Below are 17,440 nucleotides of genomic sequence, written 5' to 3'. Positions count from 1 at the left end.
TCTATTAGCTCAGCAAAAGGCTTATCTCAGTAAATGGGTTTGGTTTAATTTCAAATGCTAACATACCATATCATTCTGTTTGTAGTCGACAGCAGCTCACCAGCCATCAGCAGTTTTCAGTATAAACCCAGCCATTTTGGCACTGAGCTAAATCAATGTGCCCACTGCCAAGGGGTGATATCACAGTGTATTACACTATTTGCATAGCAATGACTGTGGGTGGTCAGTGTGATCATCTCTACTGGTGGTGAAAGTAATTATCATCTGTTTAGCACTTCAAGTGGACTGGATTTGCTTAGCTTGCATGTGATTATCAGACTGGAGGGCCGGGTGATTATCATGGCTGCTGGTGTAGTTCGATTAATAGCGGCTGTAAAGAGGTAGCTCAGCTGTTGCAGGCATCTGCTGGTAGAACATAGCTGCTTTTGCCAACTAGTGTACCAGGGCATCCACAGCAGACAGCTCATTTCAAAATGGACATCGGATTGGGTGGGCTTCTGCTACACCAAATGCTACACTTGGGGTAGAGGCGTGCAAGCATTTTCAAACTTGCTTGTAGTTAGTTTAAATGTCTTAAATAATTTATGGGGTGTTGTGCCTCAGAAATAGCCCTATTTGTAGTCCTGGAAAAGAATAATCCAATAAAGAGGCACTGTTTTTGAAGGGTGACACTAGCTTTGTTTGTGTCAGTTTACACCAATCCTTGTCATTGCCCTAGGGTATCCACAGCCCCTTAGCGACCATATTGCATTGTATTTTTCATATGCATATGCACATGCACAATGAAAGAAAAATAAAGCCTTGAATTATTTGCCAATAGCCTTTAAAACCCATTACTATGGTAGGAAAAAATAAGTTACCTACCTGTAACTATAGTTCTCCAGTATTGGAATCTTTCATAGCTCGACATGCCGTTGTCGAGATGGGAATCCCCGGTGCCTTAGAAAAGATAATGTCTCCATTGACATAACCATAGAGGCCTAATTCATTACTCTTAAGTAATATATCCATGTCATTATGTAAAAAAGGACTAACCTTTAAAGCCCACCTATGAGAAGACCCCACCCTCTAGAACCCTCCTGAGAGAAGCACCGGTACCTCATATTTTCGAACCACTATTGTGCACCATTAAAATAAATTATTGAAAGAAGTTAGGTGAGCTTCTCCGGGGAGGTGGGTGGGTCACATGTAAATCTATGAAAGATTTTAATACTGGAGAACAATAGTTACAGGTAAGTAACTTATTTTCTTACTCCAGTATTGGAACTTTCATAGATTCACATGCTTGGATTGGACTACAAAGCAGTATTCATGGCACATTGCATTGTCAGTAAATCACTAGAATTGTTGAAAGATACCTATTTCATCTGATAGAGTACTTAAGTATCCTAACATGTAAAAATGGTCTTACTTATAAATACATCTGTACAATTATTTACCTTTGTAAACAATCATTTAAAAACATGGAAGAAAAGCAAACCATCAAAATATGCAATGTGCAGTACTAGAAAATAAGGATGGTGGGAAGTGGTTAGCTCACCTGTACTAGAAAAGATGCCGCAGGACCGCCTGGCCTACAGCCACATTACCTTGAGGTACTGCATCCAGACAGTAATCTCTTGTAAACGTGTGTGTACTCTTCCAGGTGGCCATTCTGCAAATGTCTTGTAGAGGTACATCTGTGAATAATGCCATCGATGTTGAGACAGATCTCGCGGAATGGGCATGTACAGAAGTTTGTAGAGGCCTGCCAGCCGCATGGTGACAAAATTTGATAGCAGCTACTATCCATTTTGCTATGCCTGGTTTCGAAAGGGGTTAGCCTTTTCGAGGAGCGCTGTAAGCAACAAATAATTGTTTTGACTTGAGAAAGTGTTTGGTTTTCTCCAAATAAAAGTTAATACATCTTTTTATATCCAGCGAGTGAAGAGCCCTTTCCACTGGAGATGAAGGATTTGGGAAGAAAGTCTTTAAGATCAAAGGCTCATTAATGTGGAGGTCCGATGGTACTTTGGGAACAAACTTTGGGTTTGTCCAAAGGATTACCATGTTGTCTGTAAATTGAAGGAAATGTTCTTGAATCGTAGAGGCCTGGATTTCGCTGATGCGTCTAGCAAAAGTAAGAGCCACTAAAAGTGCAACTTTCCACAATAAGTGTTTCGATTCAGCTTTGTGAATGGGTTCAAATGGATGTCTAATGAGCTGAGATAGTACCGTGTTGAGTTGCCAAGGAAAGTGGGGGAGGCCTTACTGGCGGGAAAACTCTAAACAGTCCTTTGAGGAATTGTTTGATTAACCTGGAGGACAGTAAAGAAGGAAATGTCGGGGAACGTCTGAAACAAGATATGGCCACCAGGTGCACTCTAATGGATGCATGAGCTAATCTTGAAGATGGCAGATGCAGGAGATATTTCTTGAGACCCACGAGGTGGTGAACTAGGTGGTGTTAATCCTGAATGAGGGGGAGATGTTGTTATAGACTGTCCAGAGTCACTGAAAGTCTTTTGTGTTTTTTTGGGTTCTGAATGTTTTTTAGGATAGAAAATTTTCCATGCCAAAATATTATCTGACTGTTGTCTCTCTCTTGGTGCCGAAGTAGTCGGCACTCAAGCACCATATAGTTTTTGTTTTGTCAGTGCCAAAACGGAGGTACTGGGGGTTGATGACGAAGATTTATCTTTGGCTTTTTCATGCCGAGCTGGTATGCGAGGCACCCAATAAGTTTCTCGGCTCAGACTATGGCTGGTAGGCAGTGGAGGACCGGTGACCGCTTTCGTGGTTGTTTTGTCCGATGGGAAAGGGGGCGAAAGGCACAAATTACAAACCTGGTGATGGTCGGTGTGTGGAAACTTTAAATGACATTGAGGGCAAAATCAAAACAGATTACGCTCCATTAGGGATGCATTGTTCAATACCACGTGGAAGAGGTAGGCGCAAACAGGGCCCGAGAGGGCCTTCACAAGAGGGGTGAGAAATTCGATTCAGAGTATGGAAAAAGGAACAGAGTTGAATTATTAAAAATACACGTTCGGAAACAATACCGATGACGATAGTAAGACAGAAATAATAGAGTTTTAGACTGTTTGCTGCTGAGAACTCTAAGCAAGAGGAACACATCGAAATGGACGGCGGAGAAAAACAATCTAACAAAGGACTCTATGCCCTGTGCAGTATTACCGAGAGGAGGGGTCACTCGATCCAGTGACTCAAAAACTTTCTTTGAGCAAAGAGATCTTACAGGATATCAATCGTCATGATGTGACCATCTGGCAACAATATGTCTCCCTAGAAGGAATTTGTCGGTCTGTGTCTGCCCTCTGTGTAAGCCCTGATACTAGTGATAAATTTCCCAGTGGAGGACGTCTAGATAGTGAACTACTCATTTCCTCCCCTATTGCCAAATTCTCCAAGACTTTCTCATCAGTTCTGACCTTTTTCATGTGCTGCTCCTTGGCCAAAGTCCAATTCAGTGTGTCACTCTCCCATGCAGATATGGGAAGAGCTCCAGGGGAGAACCAAGGTATTGCTATCCTTCGTTTGCTCAACAATAAACCTTGAGCAGTAAATCTGTATTGCATCTTCCTGTTTGACCTCAGTCCTAATGGCTGTCACCAGCTTAGTTTAACACCCACCACCCTTCAACATTTTTAACATAAATCTTTATGTCCAGGACAAGTGTATGAATGTGGCCTCCGTTCTCCACCTTTAGTGCATTTAGGGGGATCTGATTTTTATCCTCAAAGGATAAGTAAAGTGTGATGCAGGACACTGAGATGTGCCAGTCTAAATCTGACATTATTTGCTATTGCTTGTACTTGGACACATACCATTTGTAATTCACTGTAACAGGATACTGCAGGTCATCATCCCTCTGTTGCCAAGCTCTCCAGGGTGATCTTCATCTATCTTTCTTTATTGAGTGCCTTCCATAGGCGTAAAACCAGTTTACCACCCAGTCTTGCCTCTAATAGGGCTTCTAGTGTAGCGGACATTGCTGAGGCAGCAAGGAAGCCAGTTCATAGCTCTATTGACGGTTTAGTTAGCTTTGCAAATAGCAGAACCTTTCCTAGGCCTACCTCAAATGTCCTGCAAGCCTCCTCAAATGAGATAAATGCTTTAGAGCTACATAAGTCACCAAGTGTAAGACACTCTCCCTCCTGCCTTTGGGCCCTTGACGAGGCCTGGTTTATCATGAGGAATGGTTGTAACCAGCAGATTTGTAAAGATCTAGAAAATGGGGAGTTCATATGCAACAACTAGTGCACAATTTAAGGGGTCTCCCAGGCAGATCACAACCCCCCCTCAAAAGGCACAAAGGCAATGATGTCTCCCCCAAGGTTCCTTTGAGGACTCTCTCCTTCCAATTACCTTCTTTGGTGTACCAGTAGGCGGTGTTCTGCAGCTGTGCAGATATATGGTGTAGCTACAGATTGGGCTGTCTCAGGCCTCCTTCTTCCCTTTAAAGTTTTCAACTGTATTCTGCTACTCTTTCGTCTACATACCACTGAGATCATCAGATTAGCCAATTCTTTCAACGTTCCCCTAGCACTTTGGCACAATGCTTTGTAAGGTGTACAAGAATCAAGGGAGGAGCACCATATTCACAATCACAACCAGACCCTTAACGGAGACAAGGAGAGTGTTCCAGAATCTGACTGAAACCCTTAGGCCCTGGAGTACCCTCATCAGATTATAGGACTACTGTTTCTCCGACGTATGGGAAACATGTATTCCAAGATATCCAAACTTGGTAATCTCACATCTCAGGCCTTATCTCCAGAAGATCCTGCTGAATTCTATCCACTAAAGCGGTGAGACAAAGTAATACGGTTTTGTTTTTATTACCAAACAGATAGACACATTTCTGTACTCATCAAGTACACAACACAGTGTGTCGACAGAAACCAGCAGCTGGGTCATGTACAGTAGGGAGTCACTGGCATAAGCTAACACTGTATGTATTGTCTTGCTTTAATCCCCCAGTCCCTCACTGCCTTATGCAGAAATATTGCCAGAGGCTCCACCGCCTGGGGATACAACGCCAAAGACGAGAGGCATCCTTGTCTAATGCTCCTACTAGCGGTCCAGCTATCTGGTGCCAATCCTCGATTTAACCCTTGCCATTGAATCTGTGTATAACAATTTAACCCAGCTCCAGAAATTAGGGCCTAGCCCATCTTCTCCAGGATGGCTGTCATCTAACCCCAGACAAGCGCTTTTCCAATATCAAGCTCTGCAATCATCCTTTCTCCAAGTTTCCTGTAGCATGAACAACATGATTAAGCCACCTTATATTCAAGAGGGTGCTGCGCCATGCAATGACGCCACATTGGTCTTCATTTACCATCACATGAAGCAGTCTGTTTGAGAGGGACTTTGACAGTATTTTTGTTTCAAACTTCTTGCAGAGACAAACTATGTTGTACTTGTTGGCGGGCATTGTACACCTTACTAATGCATTCTACCCTCAGGACCACTTTTAGCTCCTCCCACTCATTTTCCCTGCTATCAGTCAACCCCGAATTGTGTTCGATGTATGTCGCAATGGTTGCTTTTATCTCACGTTGAATTGCAGGATTCCTAAGAGCTTTCAAATGGAAAAACCATGGGGGTACATTGTTGTTTATCAGCACTGTTTTCCTCTATCAGGACAGGCAAGCTGTCAGAAAGATGCTGGTCAAAATATTCTGCCACTTAAAATTTGGTTTTCAAGCTGCGCTAGACCCACACATGATCTAGGCTGCTTTATGTGCTGTGTGGTGAAGACACAGGAGTACTCTCTAAGAGGGGGTGAGGTGCTCTCCAGACATACACGGTCCACAACGTCTGCTAGCATTTCTATCATGTCAGGTTTAGTATGAATGCACATGTCTATACAGATTAACGTCTAATATGCAGTTAAAGTCACCTGCCCACATCAGAGGAACATCAATGTAAGGTAGTATCAAAACCAACAGGGTCCAGAAATAAGCCGTCATCTGAATTATTATATATGTGTGTGGAAAATGTCACTTATCGAGTGTACATTTGTTTGTGGCATGTTCTGCTGCAGATTCACATGCTATGCATAGGTCCTGCCATCTAGTGTTGGGCTCGGAGTGTTACAACTTGTTTTTCTTCGAAGAAGTGTTTGAGTCACGGGATCGAGTGACTCCTCTTCAGCTCCATTGCGCATGGGCATCGACTCCATCTAGAGTGATAGAGTATAAAGAAAAGAGATGTCCATGCTAATGGAATAGAAATATATATACATATGTACAAATGTTTGTTTTAACTTAAACGGCCACAGGCTCCCGGGGAGGCAGGAGGGCGCATGTAAATCTGCAGCGGAACATGCCACGAACAGATGTACACTGGGTAAGTGACATTTTCCTGTTCGATGGCATGTGTACCTGCAGATACACATGCTATGCATAGACTACAAAGCAGTTTTCCTCCTATAAGCGGTGGTCAGCCTGTAGGAGTTGAAGTTGTTTGAAATAATGTTCTTAGTACAGCCTGTCCTAAGGTTATTTGTTGTGTTGCTAACAAATCTACACAGTAATGCTTGGTAAATGTATGGGGTGTTGACCAAGTGGCTGCTTTACAGATTTCCGTCATTGGTATGTTTCCTGAAAAGGCCATTGTTGCTCCTTTTTTCTGGTGGAATGTGCTTTTAGTGTTACTAATAACTGCCTTTCGCCTTTTAGGTAACACGTTTGGATGCATTTTACTATCCATCTAGCTAGTCCTTGTTTTGAGATTGGATTCCCAGTATGTGGTTTTTGGAACGCCACAAATAACGGTTTAGTTTTTCTAAATGATTTAGTTCTATCAATGTAATACATTATAGCTTTTTTAATGTCTAATGTATGTAGCGCTCTTTCTGCTACTGAGTCTGGCTGTGAGAAGAAGACTGGAAGTTCCACTGTTTGATTGATATGAAATGGTGAAATCACCTTAGGTAGGAATTTTGGGTTTGTCCAAAGTACTACTTTATCTTTGTGCACTCGTATGAAGGGTTGCTCAATAGTGAAAGCTTGTATTTCACTAACTCTCCTTAATGAAGTGATTGCAACAAGAAATGTTACTTTCCATTTTAGGTATTGAATCTGACACGAATGCATAGGTTCAAATGGTGGACCCATGAGTCGTGTGAGTACAATATTTAGATTCCATGAAGGCACTGGGGGTGTTCTTGGTGGTATGATACGTTTTAGCCCTTTCATGAAGGCTTTGATATCAGGGACACTAAATAGAGAGGTGTGTTGTATATTTTGCAAATACGCTGAAATAGCAGTGAGATGTATTTTGATGGATGAAAAGGCTAAATTTGACTTTTGCAGATGAAGCAAGTAACCTACAATGTCTTGTAGTGATGCTAAAAGAGGGGCAATCTGTTTGGATTGACAGTAAAACACAAACCTTTTCCATGTGTTTGCATAACACTGCCTGGTAGTGGGTTTACTAGCTTGTTTAATTACTTCCATACATTCTGTTGGAAGATGTATATATCCAAACTCTAAGACTTCAGGAGCCAAATCGCTAGATTGAGTATTGCTGGATCTGGATGCCTGATCAGTTGTTTGTTTTGTGTTAACAGATCTGGTCTGTTGGGCAGTTTGATGTGTGGTACTACTGACAGGTCTAACAATGTTGTGTACCATGGTTGACGTGCCCACGTTGGTGCTATGAGTAGGAGTTTGAGTTTGTTTTGATGCAGTTTGCTGACTAGAAATGGAATGAGAGGGAGAGGGGAAAAGCGTAAGCAAATATCCCTGACCAGCTGATCCACAGAGGATTGCCCTTGGATAGAGGGTGTGGGAACCTGGATGCGAAGTTTTGGCATTTTGCGTTTTTGCTGGTGGCGAATAGGTTTATATCTGGTATTCCCCAGTGATGAAAGTATGTTTGAAGTACATAGGGATGAATTTCCCACTCGTGTGTTTGTTGATCTCGGCTGAGAACATCTGCTAATTGGTTGTGTATCCCTGGAATGTATTGTGCTACAGGGTGAATGTTGTTGTGTATTGCCCAATGCCAAATCTTTAGTGCTAGAAGGGACAGTTGCAATGAGTGGGTCCCTCCTTGTTTGTTTAGGTAATACATTGTTGTCAAGTTGTCTGTCTTGATCAGAATGTGTTTGTGAACGAGAAGAGGTTGAAAGGCTTTGAGTACTAGGAATACGGCTAGCAATTCTAGGTAATTTATGTGAAGCTGTTTGTGTTTGTTGTCCCATTGTCGTTGAATGCTGTGATTGTTGAGGTGTGCTCCCCATCCAATCATTGATGCATCTGTTGTAAGTGTGGCTTGAGGCACAGGGTCTTGAAATGGCCGCCCTTTGTTTAAATTTGTGGAATTCCACCACTGAAGCGATGTGTGTGTTTGGCGGTCTATAAACACTAGATCTTGAAGTTGACCATGTGCTTGTGAGCACTGTTTTGCAAGGCATTGTTGTAAGGCCCGCATGTTTAGTCTTGCATTAGGGACAATGGCGATGCATGATGCCATCATGCCCAACATTTTCATGACAAATTTGACTGTGTACTGTTGGTTTGACTGAATTTGTGCCAATACATTGTGGAATGATTGTATCCTTTGTGGACTTAGGCTTGCAAGTGCTGTTTACGTATTTAGAGTGGCTCCTAAATACTGTTGAATTTGCGCTGGTTGTAAGTGGGATTTTTGGTAGTTTATTGAGAACCCTAGTGTGTGTAGGGTTTGTATTACATCATGTGTATGGTTTTGACACTGTGTGTGGCTGTTGGATTTTATTAGCCAGTCGCCGAGATATGGAAAGACTTGGATGTGTTGCCTTCTTAGGTAGGCTGCCACTACAGCAAGGCATTTTGTAAATACTCTGGGAGCTGTTGTTATCCTGAAGGGTAACACTTTGAACTGGTAATGTTTTCCTTGCATTACAAACCTGAGATATTTTCTGAGCGCTAGATGGATGGGTTTGTGAAAATACGTATCCTTGAGGTCTAATGTTGCCATAAAAACTTGTTGTAACAGTGGGACTACATCCTGTAGTGTTACCATGTGAAAGTGTTCTGATAGGATGTAAAGATTGAGAGTTCTGTGATCTAGTATTAGTCTCAAGGTTCCATCTTTTTGGGGAATAAGGAAGTACAGGGAGTAAACCCCTGCTCTAATTAGATGCTGTGGTACAAGCTCTATGGCTTGTTTGAGTAATAGCGACTGTACTTCTGTTTGCAACATGGAGATGTGCTGGGAGGAGAGTTTGTGTGGTTTTGGTGTTATATCTGGAGGAATTTGTGCGAATTCTATGCAGTAACCATTGTGGATAATGGATAATACCCAATTGTCTGTTGTAATGGGTAACCAATTTTTGTGGAACGTTTGCAGTCTTCCTCCCACAGGAGAAGTGTGATGAGGGAAGATGTGGAGCAAGTCACTGTTTTGTGTGTGAGGTTTGTTTTGTTTGCTGATATTTTCCCCTACCTCTGGGGAATTGGCCTTTGTAAGTTCTTCTAAACCCACCTCGTTGGTACTGAGGCTGTTAAGACAGTTTTGATTGTGAGGTGGATGCCTCAAATGTTTGGGCTCTAAAACCACCCCTATATTGAGGCTTTCCAAATGAACCTCTGTACTGTGTAGTATACAGAACACCCATGGCTTTAGCAGTGTCTGAGTCCTTTTTCATTTTGTCGCTGGCTGTATCAACTACAGGGCCAAAAAAAGCTGTTTCTCATTAAATGGCATGTTAAGGACAGCCTGCTGGATTTCTGGTTGAAACCCGGATGACCAAAGCCATGTGTGTCTCCGAATGGTGACAGCAGTATTGATTGTCCTAGCTGCTGTATCAGCTGAGTCTAGAGCTGACCTAATCTGGTTATTAGTAATAGCCTGCACTTCCGACTATTTGCTGTGCTCTCTTTTGTTGGTCTTTTGGGAGATGCTGGATGATATCTTTCATCTCGTCCCAGTGGGCCCTACCATACCGAGCCAGTAGGGTTTGGGAGTTGGCTATTCTCTATTGATTAGCTGCTTGCGATGCCACTTTTTTTTACCAGAAGCCTCGAATTTCCTGCTTTCTTTGTCTGGTGGTGGTGCATCACCAGATGACTGGGAGTTAGCCCTCTTCCTTGCCGCACTGACAACTATGGAATCAGGAGGTAGCTGTTGGGTAATGAATGCTGGATCAGAGTGAGGCGGCTTATATATTTTTTCCACTCTGGGAGTGATGACCCTGGCTTTAACTGGCTCTTGAAAAATTTGATGTGCGTGTTTCAACATGCCTGGAAGTGTGGGAAGGGACTGGTAAGTGGTGAGAGCGGAGGATAATGTATTAAAGAGAAAATCATCCTCAAGAGGCTCGGTGTGCATGGCTATGTTATGGTATGGCGTTGCCCTAGCTAAAGCCTGAGTGTATGAAGTGCTATCTTCTGGTGGTGATGGTTTTGAAGGATAGCAGCCTGGGCTGTTATCAGAAATTAGATCATCATAGAGACCCCATGGGTCGACATTGTCTTGGTGTGAATCTGCAAAGTGTACTGGAGACTGTGCAGGTGTAGGGGTAGTAGGTAGAGACACACTCAGGTGAGGAGAATGAGGAGGAGACTGATGAGGTGAGAATTGTGGAGGCTGAGTTTTTTGTTTGGGCCTTGGCACTTTAGCTGGTGGCTGATAAGTGTCCAATTGTCCTTGAAAGGCTAGCTTCCTCTTAGATTTCAGAGGAGGTGCAGTTAGGATCTTGCTAGTGTCTTTATGAATATGAATTCAGGCCTGTTTTTAATCAAATTCCTCCATTTGTGTGAGTTCCTCTGAAAATCTACGGCTTTCTTTAAGTTGTTTTGAAAGTCCATGCTCCTCTGCTTGGATGGGTCTTTTGGGCTCCGAAGCCGGTATTCTCAGTTTCGTAAGGCCTGGAGTGGATGTTGACTTCGGCCCAGACAGGGATTTTCGAGGCTTCGACTCAATGGGTCAGTGTTTCAGAGCCTGTGCTTCGGCTCAAGTCCAAAGGCTTCGGTGGCGTGGTCTTTCTCGGTGCCGAAGTTGTTGCTTGGTCACCGGAAGCCTTTTTGTGGGTGGAGCCATGGGCCTTCCGGCAGTGGCGTTCCCGAGGCCTTGTGTTTGGGCTTGGATTGGACAGGGGCAGGCGTACTCACGTGCTGTCCTGCCGTGACCGGTCTGTCCTCCTCGGACTTGTGCTCGGAGTCGGACCCTCGAACGGAGACTGCGGTGTGCATAATCTCCTCTTCCTCCACGTCGAGACGTTCGGTGCTTCTCGACGTCATTTCCAATCTTTGCGCTCTTCTGTCTCGTAGAGTTGTAGAGTCTTCTTCGAGCGGAAGGATCTGGAGGCCTCGCAAGTATCCTCTCCATGGTCTGGAGATAGACAAAGGTTACAGACAAGATGTTGGTCTGTATATGGGAACTTGGCATGGCACCGAGGGCAGAAGCGAAATGGGGTCCGGTCCATGAGGCTTCAACGAGGCTTTGGTCGGCCCGACCAGGCCCGAAGGGCGAGAAAAGAAGTTGGTTCCGCTGGTACCGAAGTGTCGATGATAGATGATACGCAATCAAAACAATACCAATTAATTAGAGTTTTCAGGAATTTTCCGACTCGAACTACCAGAGCGAAAAGAAACACGTCCGAACCAGACAGCGGAAAGAAAACAATCTAAGATGGAGTCTATGCCCATGCGCAATGGAGCCGAAGAGGAGGAGTCACTCAATCCTGTGACTCGAAAACACTTCTTCGAAGAAAACCAACGTGTAACACTCCGAGCCCAACACTAGATGGCAGGACCTATGCATAGCATGTGTATCTGCATCTACACATGCCATCAAACATTATATTAATATAATTATTATTATTATTATATAAATATATATATATTTTTTTTGTCCTAGGCATATTTCGACCCAGACATATATCAATATGTATCTCAGTACTACATCTGCTTCAGTGAAGTGGTGCTGGAGAGGGACCACAGTGCCATCCAGATCAACACTCCCCTTGCACAGGCTTAGCAAGCAGAGGATGAGAGCTCACCCCTCCATATTTTCCAGGCCTTGCCCTCCTCCTCATCCGCAAGATATTTTTCCTGGAGGAATGCTATCTGGATGCACTGGTGTCTTTCAGCAAAACCATTAAAGTTGCAAATATTCCACGTGCGCAATTGTGTATTGTTTTCGGTTGCCTGGGTGAGTCTATGACAGTATGCCCCATTTATGTGACAATGTGATGATCCCTTCTTCTGAAGTTATATATCAAACATTTTGCGAGTCGGAGTGGCATCATTGTATGGTTGTGTAGAATGTTGTGTGCTATGTAACAATACCCCCTCTACCTCCCCTAAGCACTTAAACAGCTGAACAACTTATCTTCCTACTTCCTCCACTGACATGCTCAGTATTAACCTGAATATTTCACTTGAATATTCATACATTGGTGTATAACTAGAACCAAACTACACCATAGAATTTGCACAACCCATGTTTGGAAGGATTCCAATCCAGGAGGGGCTCACCAGATCCCCATGAGGGTCTGTTTGATCCACAGCATGAGCACCAAAGGCGTCAACTGCCCTAAACTGGCTTATAATTCGCTGCCTCCAGAAGCGCACCAGTGGCTGTCTCAAAAACTGAGCCGCCCCTCTCCTCCAGTATTCTAACACTCCTCCAATACTCATTGTGTGATAATGTCTTGTTTAACAATCCATCCCTTCAAATGACTTAATCCTTTGCTCAGGGTGTGGTCGACCTAATAGTATCATATGAATAACCCTCCCCAAAATAAAGGGATTAACTCCTGACATTATATTACCTATTAAATTCACCTTTTTTTTTTTTTTCGACCACCACTTTCTATCCATTCTGTGCAAGGATTGTCACCAGATATAAAACATCTACAGCTTCCACTATGCAGCATTCACAGTCTAAGCAGGTGTATCTTCCATGTCTCTCTTTGGGGTATCCAACTGATCCTGCTCCAACGTGTGTACATCTGCCATTTTGTTGGACCACTACTCTTGCATTATCCACAGCGATCTCCTATTGTTGGATGTTTGCTTGGTTGGCAATGATCTCTACAAAACCAAATGGGGTTCACCTAAAATCAATCCCGTCGCCATTTTATCGCCAACCTCCAGCCATTCCCACACTGCTATACATTCCCTTCACTTCACGTCTATGGTTCTCAGCTTCTATTTTACTACAACAAAAGGATCGTCTTAGATCCATCTCAATGTAGTTGGGGAAGATTCTGATGAACTGGTCTTCATACGGCAACTCTCTTTATCTTCTAGCCTACTGCAGAATGACAACTCTGTTGCAGAAGTTTAAGAGTTTGAAAATGACGGTCTTGGTCGGCCACAGGGGCAGAAAACCAGCTAAGGCCCTTTGTGCCCTTTCAGTGACAGAAAAAATAACAATAGGCCATCAAACCTCAATGGATTCTGATCCACTGCTCCAGGACATGCCTAAGGCGTCCCCCCTGTCCTGCTCTTCAAACCCTACAATGCAGAGGTTTTTCCAGTTGGATCTGCCCTCTGCATCTCCCATCCTGTTGGCTAGAACCTGTGCAAGTTCAGAGAAGGAATAAAAGACTGACTTTAGGTATGCCACTTGAGTCTTCAAGTTATCAACCAACTTCCCAGTCTTCTATGAGCTCCCATTCACTTTGTAGAGGTCTGCTTTGAGGAGGTTCAATGGTGTTGATCTTGTTTTTACGTGTGTCTGTGGAGGTAAAAATCTGAGAACCTAGGGTACCAGTGAAGCCACCAATTCCCCAGGGCTTCCACTCTCCACCAGTGTCCAGGCATTTCGTGGCCATTCAGAATACTGATCAAGCTTTGCCGAAGCATCTAACAGTCGATCAGGAATATAGGGTGGCCTGCTTCAGTTGGAAAATCTATCCTCGCAGGAGGCACAAGGCAATACTGGAAAAAGGTAACTTAGGGGGTCATTCCAAGTTTGACGGGCGGTGGTCGCCGCCACTTGGCCGCTCCGCGGTCAAAAGACCGCGGAGGCCATTCTGACTTTCCCGCTGGGCCGGCGGGCGCCCGCCAAGGGAGCGCCCGCCGGCCCAGCGGGAAAGGTCCTGCAACACAGAAGCCGGCTCCGAATGGAGCCGGCTGTGTTGCAGGGGTGCGACAGGTGCAGTTGCACCTGTCGCGTTTTTCACTGTCTGCTATGCAGACAGTGAAAATCATGCTGGGGCCCTGTTAGGGGGCCCCACGACACCCGTTCCCGCCATCCTGTTCCTGGCGGGAAAAACCACCAGAAACAGGCTGGCGGGAAGGGGGTCGGAATCCCAGCGCCGCCATGGAGGTTCAGCCCAGCCAGGGGAAATCCGGCGGGAAACCGCCGGATCCCCTTTTCTGACCGCGGCTTTACCGCCGCGGTCAGAATGGGCAATGAAGCACCGCCAGCCTGTTGCCTGTGCTTCCGTTGCCCGCGGCCCTGGCGGTCTTGGACCGCTAGGGTCGGAATGAGAGCCTTAGTCTGTAGCCAGGCCTGGGGATTTTTCAGAGTGTCTTCCTCTGTCACTACCAGTGGCAAACAAAAGTGTGTGTTATAATTTCCTCAGAGTTTGGTCCCAAGAGGGAGTATCCAACTTTTGCCCAAGCCCAATTTGTATATATTGCCTAGCTGTAGCCCACTGTCCTGCTTGTATGATTACAGAAGCCAAATTCACTCACCACCAGGACAACAGCGCACATGCCACAGTCGGTCACTCGGCTCCTCATACTCAGAGCCCATCCCAGTCAGCCCCGTGCCCTCCACTGGTTTGTGGCCTTGTTTCAACATTAGTTCCCTGCAGGGCCTCTCGCCAGCACCAATGGAATACCACCGCAACTGTAATCAAGTCAGAAAAAATACCTTTCAAGAGTGTCACTGCAGCGCCCCATGGCACCAATCAGGGACCGGAGAAGGTGTCAGAGGAGGCTGTGGTGCCACTAGAAGCAGGGTTGATGGGTAGGCGTCCACAGTTATTGCTGATTGCCGCTTTCGATCTTCCAATTCCCACCTCGGCATTCCCAGTGACCACTTCTAGGTATTTCTCCACTCTGAGATGTCTCCACCACTGACCCAGGGTGTCGAGCACATAGCACCATTACGCTATGGGAATGTGGTGTCAGCCTCAATGCGTTCAATCTACTGTCTTTTCCTCTTGACTTTAGCAGGCTCCCGAGCTACCACTCAGATGACATCTTAGCAACTTCAGCGCTATCCCTATCCCTGCAAGAATCTCAGGATCTCAGCCAGCATCGCACAATTAAGAGCACAGGGACAGCACAACTATATCCTCCACACAGTCTAAGGCAATCAGGGAGCTGTTTGTTCCCCACAGGTTGCAGGATTATTGCAGATGATGGTAAGGGCCCCAGGAGATTGTGTCAGGCAATACCCTAACCACACCAATGTAAGTAACCATATAATGTATATAACTGTGAATGCAGCTGTCAGTTCAGTGTATGTAAAACATAGTGTCAGTGTAAAGTGCTGCATTCACATCACAACCACCGCCACGTCATTTTTATGGTCCAAGGCCATGTGTAGTCAAAATGAAGTACCACTTGATAGTAACTACAAAGTTAGAGTAATGGAATGGATATCTGTACTAGCTGAGGATGCCAGGTTTCTCTTGACAAAAGTGGATGCATTAAAAACCAATGTGATGGATGACATGTACATCCTCTAAACCATCTGAGCTATCAGCTGTATTCACAGAAAAGTGTATGAACACATTTTGTACTACCTAATTTAAAGTTTATTACAGTCGTGGCATCAGTGGTCAGCAGATGCACGCAAAATTTTAGCATTTTCAGTTTGTCTTTATGGCAAACCATTTAAGATTCTCTCAGTAACTAGTGTCTTATCCAAAATTAAAAACTGCAAAAATTCAGCCATTTGAGATTTTAGTGGAGAAGTATCCTAAATAGTCAGTATCCCAGTAAGTCTCAGGTGCCTCTTTTAAGGAGTGCTTTGAAGGATCGTGAAGGGGCAAAATTATTTGTAACTATTAAATAACATTAGTATTATGCAAACCTTAACCACAGAGACCCAAATATTACGAATGTGCTGTATGCGTTCATGTATGCAAGGTACTCGCACAACACAAACCTAGCCACAGAATAGCTGTATCCTGTATACTGTGGTTGAGAAAGGTAAAACTCTAGAATGGGGCACCATTAGAGTGGTCACTCAACTGGTGTCTTTTGCATAGAAAGTATCAGGCATTAATTCTTGCAGCTGCTGGGTTATTTGAAAAATTGGATCTGTAGCTCCTTTACTGGTCTGGGGCCTCAGGATGATTTTGGCAGCCAAACAGAAAGTTGCTAAACATGTCATTGCAATAACAAACAAGTGTAACCACTGACTGCATGTAGGTGTTAAAAATAGTGGCAAAAGTAAATTGGTATATTTGGCGGAAAGTGTTACATATCACAGATCAATTGCCAAGTCAAAACTAAGTATGGAAGGAGGGCCACATATTACGCTTATCCAGTTACAATTTTAGTGGATTGCAATTTCATAACGCACTGCAGTGACTTCTCCTCAAGATGAGAATCTCAAGACCATAAATTGTGATGGCATAGCTGACTGTGCACCTAAACTGGATGTGACAGTCAGGGTGACTGACCACAATGTCACACTGCTAATTGTTTTTATACCTAGCTGTGATGCTATTAATTGTGTTTGACCAATGACTTTGTGTTTCACCACTGCGCATATTAGTTGCTCAATGTTCACCAGTAGCACATTATATGTTTTGTTCAGTTTAGCTGCCTATTGGCTTTAACATGGAGTTAGCCATTACATTCTGTATTCAGTTTAGCCACCTATTGGCTTTGACATTGCATTAGCCATTACATTCTGTATTCTGCCTATTGGCTTTGACATGCTGTATTCAGTTTAGCTGCCTATTGGCTTTGACATGGCATTAGCCATTACATTCTGTATTCTGCCTATTGGCTTTGACATGCTGTATTCAGTTCAGCTGCCTATTGGCTTTGACATGATATTAGACATTACATTTTGTATTCAGCTCAGCTGCCTATTGGCTTTGACATGATATTAGACATTACATTTGATATTTAGGTTAGCTGTCTATTGGCTTTGACATGACACTAGACATTACATTTGATATTTAGGTTAGCTGCCTATTGGCTGTAACGTGGAGTTAGACATTACAGTTAAAACATTGCAGATGTCTGTATTCTTCCAAGCTGTGTTTATCCAAAAGATGAACCAAGCTGTTATCTTCACACCAGACTAGACCTGATAATAGAGAGTACATTTGGTGTTTTCCTTTCTGCTCAGCCTTGGGAATAGGAGAAGTCTAGGAGATCTGGCCAGTCACCAAAGGCTTGCGTAGTTTTCCAGAGTCTGAGAGGAGGGGGCACGCTTTTGTAAGGATGACTCTGGGCTACAGTGAGTTAGATTCGAATCTGCTTGACTTCAGGCTGGAGCTAGGCGTCAGTTG

The 17,440-nt window shown here is 44.1% G+C and overlaps 1 protein-coding gene across 2 annotated transcripts in view; it reads right to left on the bottom strand.

Moving 5' to 3' along the window:
- Positions 1-17,440, bottom strand: part of CLCN7 (chloride voltage-gated channel 7) — a 273,461-nt gene that overhangs the window by 107,343 nt on the left and 148,678 nt on the right. The gene's annotated exons all lie outside the window — the stretch shown is intronic.

The sequence above is a fragment of the Pleurodeles waltl genome, chromosome 10 (assembly GCF_031143425.1).
Source record: "Pleurodeles waltl isolate 20211129_DDA chromosome 10, aPleWal1.hap1.20221129, whole genome shotgun sequence".
Lineage (NCBI taxonomy): Eukaryota > Metazoa > Chordata > Amphibia > Caudata > Salamandridae > Pleurodeles > Pleurodeles waltl.
This window is presented reverse-complemented; position numbering and strand designations above follow the sequence as displayed.